Source organism: Condylura cristata, unplaced genomic scaffold (genome assembly GCF_000260355.1).
Source record: "Condylura cristata isolate star-nosed mole 26May11 unplaced genomic scaffold, ConCri1.0 scaffold00015, whole genome shotgun sequence".
Classification (NCBI taxonomy): domain Eukaryota; kingdom Metazoa; phylum Chordata; class Mammalia; order Eulipotyphla; family Talpidae; genus Condylura; species Condylura cristata.
In genome coordinates this window covers 6,032,456-6,037,495 of record NW_004567116.1, presented here as the reverse complement: position 1 = coordinate 6,037,495, position 5,040 = coordinate 6,032,456, and the positions used below count along the sequence as shown (strand labels likewise).

General features: G+C 51.6%; 1 protein-coding gene across 1 annotated transcript in view; it reads left to right on the top strand.

Annotated features, from left to right (window-relative positions):
* The first annotated feature begins 4,516 nt into the window (after positions 1 to 4,516).
* Positions 4,517 to 5,040, top strand: part of ZDHHC5 (zinc finger, DHHC-type containing 5) — a 20,966-nt gene continuing 20,442 nt past the window's right edge. Inside the window, exon 1 of the mRNA XM_004682763.1 lies at positions 4,517 to 4,820. The gene's annotated coding sequence lies outside the window, so the exon portion shown is untranslated. The remainder of the gene's footprint in view (positions 4,821 to 5,040) is intronic.

Below are 5,040 nucleotides of genomic sequence, written 5' to 3'. Positions count from 1 at the left end.
GCAATATCACAGAACTTGGTGTAATTTTTAAACACAGGGCCCACTGCGCCCCCCCTCCCCCCAAGTCAAGTATAGAAACATTATTAGAGTGATTTATTGCAGAATGCTTAGAGTGGAGAAAAGGCCTACTGTGAGCTGGGAGTGGTTTTAGTGATGTTCCCTGCCCTCTGGGCTTAGGTAGATTGGTGCTAAAACTCTTGTCAGTGCTGGCTTACTGTATGAGGAACTGGAGAGGCGTGAGAGCGCAGCAGTTGCCCAGCTGTAGCTGGCTTTCCTGTTTGATTTCTGTTTGGAGCCAGCCCCAAGTCAAAGTGTAAATTAATCTTTCATGGGCTAAGCCCCTTTTTGATCTCTGGCGAAGGGTTGTTTGGTTTACCTAGTTTGGACTTAGCTCCTTTGGTAAGTGTCTGATGTTGCCCTTCATTCATTCTTTGCACAGATAGGCACTAAATACCCCGTTTGCCAGGAGCCATTCTAGATAGGGAATACGATAGGTGACTAAAAGAGGAACTTCATGATCCATTTACATTTTGACAAGATCATTGCTACGTGGAAAACGGATTATAGAGGCAAGAGCAGAAGGACACAAGTTAGGGGATTGTTCCAGCGGGAGAATTGGGTAACTGGCCTAGGGCAGCACAGGGGGGGTGGTGCGTAGGTCCCTTGGCGTTTTCTTGAAAGATTTTATTTTTGTGTAGAACTGGGGTGTAGGCAGAGGTATGGGAAGTTAAAGGATTCACCTGAGAGAGTGGGGAGCAGAACAGGCAGATGTACTGAAATACACTGCTGAGGAGAGCAGCGGGCAAGGCAGAAGTCTGCTGTGCCATATCCGGGTCGGTTGCCCGGCTGGGGACCAAACAGCCCTCACGCCCCCACACACAGTGGGCTGTATTGGTGATAGTGCAATAATTTTGGAAGTAAAATTGATAGGACTGGATAGGACTGGCTGATGGGAGTGGTGAGGACAAGGGAGGAATCAAAGATGATTCCCCAGGTTTTTTTTTTCTAACCAGAGCAACTAGTTTGGATATGAGATTGGGGAAACTCAGGAATAAAAATCTATTAGAGGTCTACTTGGGAAACATGCTTGTTATTCAAGTGGAGATGCCACACAGACATTGGAAACTTGAGCCTGGAGGGCTGGGGAAAAGGTGGGGTGGGGAAGGTTTGTTGTCAGTTTTCCCAATAGGATACCTTAGCATACCTGGACTCTTGGAGAGAATTTTCATGATGGGTGTGTGCTCTTAATACTGTTTTATTTTTCAAATGTCAAACTGTTTGGAAGAAAGTGCTGGAGTGAAGGGGATGGTGAACATGGGGAGAAACTTTTATCACAAGCAAAAACATTTCATACAGATAGGAGAGAAGGCAGCGAGCTGGTACTGGTGCTGAAGGACAAGGCATTCTTCCTTTGCTTCCAAACCCAAGCATTTTATTCTTGCCTGCTTTTTTAATTTACTTATACTTACAAGAACTGGGGTACAGGCCAGAAGTGTTGGGGGTGACAGAATTCACCAGTGACAGAGTGGGGAGCAGAACAGGCAAAATGACTAAAATACACTGCAAAGGAGAATAGTGAGCGAGACAGGAGGTCTGCGCCATGTGGGTCACCTCCCTGGCCTGGGATTGAACTCAGAATGCTGTAGCTGCAGATAGCTTCATAGTGTTGTGCTTTATTTAACCTGTTGTGCCACCAGGGAGGGCCCTCTTGCCTGTTTATTTACCAGTGGTGTTAAGCTAGAAATAAATCTGTGCTTTGCCATCTGTAGGTTTGAGAAAATGCAAATGAAGAGGACTTGAAAAAGTATAAACCAGCCTAAAAAATACAGTGTAATTGGATAAACATAGCAAAGTAATATATTTGAAGCTTGGTGGTATGGAGATCCCATTGTTAGAGCCTAAATTTTGTTGTGGAATACTTCTTAGAAGAAGTGGCTGGCAGAAACTTAGGTTCTATTAAACATCCTTTCCAGGAAGTGTACTGAATAATGCTAAGAAATACTGACAAGAAAATGGTTATCTCAGCCTTGGGGTAGTAATTATGCCACTGTTGGTGCTCATCTAGCAGTTTGACATCTAGCAGTGTCACAGAGATTTCATTAGGCTAAATGGTGGGAAGTTGAAATTTTATTTTTTAAAGATTTATTCATACAGAATTGGGGTATAGGCCAGAGATGCGGAGGGTGAGAGGCTTCACCAGAGACAGAGTGGGGAGCAGAACAGGCAGATCGACGAAGCACACTGCTGAGGGGAGCAGCGGGCGGGTCAGGAGAGGTCTGCCACACCATGTGGTCACCTCCGGGGCAGGCAGGGATCGAACTCATGCAGAAGTGGCTTTAGCTTCTCAGTGCAGTGCTTTAACCCGCTGCGCCACTAGGGAGGGCAGAAATTTTATTTTTTAATAAATATGTTAGCATTGTTGGAAATAGGAGAAGAGGCCTATTTTGTGAAACTTGTAAATATCTTGAAGAGAAATATACAGAATGAAATTTGGTTTCTTCCAGAGGAAGTAAGTTTAACCTTTTTTGGAGGAAGACACTCATAAATGTATTTCCAATAACTTTACCTTTTATAAGGTTTTAAAGTATTGACATTAAAAACAATTCTTGAAAAAGGCAAAAACAAAATAAAAAAACCAACACTCTTGAGCGCTGGTCTCCCTGGGACGCAGAGATTAAAGTTCCAGCGCCATCAAGCTACCGCCAGCCATTTCACCATAAGTTCGATCCCCTGCCAGGGAGCTGACCCACATACAGCATAAGCACAACAGACCTCACTTCTCCCTGCTGCCCCCTAGGCTGTGTAGTTCAGTAGATCTGCCTGTTCTGCTGTCCACTTGTCTCTGGTGAATCCTCTCACCCCTGCACCTCAGGTTAAGACCCCAGTTCTTGTGTGCATACATAAAAAAACATATCTTTTTTTTGTTTTAAAGATTTATTTGTGCATACAGAACTGGGGTACAGGCCAGAGGCTCAGGGGCAGTGAGAGGCTTCACCAAAGAGAATGGGGAGCTGAACAGGCAGATCGAGGAAGTACACTGCCCAGGGGAGCAGCTGGCGGGTCAGGAGAGATCTGCCCCGCCATGTGGGTCACCTCCAGGGCAGGCGGGAATGGAACTCATGCTGAAGTGGCTTTAGCTTTTTAGTGCTGTGCTTTAACCACCAGGGAGGGCCAAAAACAGACATCTTTTAAGGAAAAAAAAAAAAAAAAAGGCTCGAGTGTTGCAATAAATGGTAGAATGGAGTCCTGAGCGAGAAGTAACTTGAACCCAAGATACATGCCACGTCAGAGAAGGAACTAGATTAGATCCTAGAAACACGATAAACTTTAGCCTTTTACCTTGTTATCTGTAAGTATCAGCTCAGCTAATCCAGGGCAACATTTGACACTAAGGAAATGGCAGGATTTAGAATCACACTTCACTGGTGAGGAACCTTGGCTGCAAAGAGGTGGCTGGTGATCGCTCTTTGGGAAGGACTTACATAACCACCAGAGCTGCTTTCAAATGAGAAACGGCCTTGAGCTAAATGAGGAGAGAACAGCTGGCCGAGACCTGGCTCACAGTTGTCAGGGCTAATTAGGGCAAAGTGTGCTGCTGTGACGGGGCAGGGCCGGCGAGTGCTCGCCAGGGACGGGAATTTCAGGAGAACCTTCTTCCTCCAACCTGTGGGCCAGGTGAGGGAGGCGGGAGCCAGCCCTGTGCTGCAGAGGAAAACGAAGGCCAGTAAGGGGGGCTAGTCTGTCTGCACTGGGGGACGGCCGCGCCTCCTTCCAAGGCTGGCACCACGGCTGTCGGGCTCCTTTCTCCTCCTCCTTCCCGGGGTCTTCAGCAGGAACTTCACCCCACACTGACCCATCTGGTCGCGGAGCCCCCGCTGCGCGAGAGCCGCAGCCCTGACCATCCCATTCCCCCCGAGAGCTTGCTGGTCCATCCAGGACACTCCGGACTGAGGGCTGCTCCATCAAAATGGTTTCCAATAAAGTTTTCATTATCCAAAAAAAAAAAAAAAAAAAAAAAAGGGATCGGGGTGAGGGCAATCCAGCGGCGGCGCGGCTGGCCCGACGCAGGCCGGGCGGAGGCGGAAGACGGCCGGCGTTTCGCGATTGGTGACCCTGGAAGCCTGTCTGGACTGTACCACACTGACGTGGAGGGGATCTGGTGAACTCGAGCGGGCAGCCGCTTGCTGCTGGGCATTTCCAGGACACACATACATTTGTTTGTTAACTTTTGAGGATTTCTGTTTGGAGCCAGTGGGAACACAAAACCGCACGCCGGGAAAGGGGAGAGCCACCCGGCCACTTCCCCACCTCCGGCTCCTGCGCTCGAAGCCCAGCCGCCTCTCCCAGTCCCCGCAGGAACCCGACGGCCTTGCGTGCGCGTCCTCGTGTTCTCGCGTGCTTAGACGCTGCGCCCTTGTAGCCAATCAGGCTGCGAGGTCGCCTCGGTCGCCGGGGTTCGCGCGCACGCCCTGGAGCGGCGTGAGGGTGGGGGCTGTGGGTGAATGAGCGAGTGAGCGGGGGCGTGCGCGGCGGCGCGAGCCGCATGAATGAGAGAAACGTGCCCCGCGTGAAACGTCGCGCGCGCCCGGGCCCGGGAGCCAATGGGAGCGCTGGGAGGGCTGGAGACCCGGCTCTGAGGGCAACGGCCGCGCGCCGACTCAGACGAGCGTCGCTGGCGGGAGCGCGCAGAGCGGGGCGGGCGTGGAGCGTGCGGGGGCCGCGCGCTGCCTCTCAGAGGCCGGGCGGCAGTGTCGGGAGGCGGCGGCGACTACGGTGGCGGCGGCGACTACGGCAGCGGCGGCGACGGGGACCGCGCCGGGGTGAGTACCAGGGGCACCGGCCCCTGCGGAACCGGAAGTGCTGGGCCAGTGAGGTGGGAGGGGAGAGTGACCTCTAGGGAAGGGGGACCGGGGAGGGGGAGGTGGTTGGAGGCCCCATTCCTCCTCGGGCCGGGTCATCCGACTGCGGCGGACCCGATCGCCCCGGAAACGGACGACGAGTGGAGGCCGGGGCTCCGCGGCCGCCGGGGCTCGGAAAGGG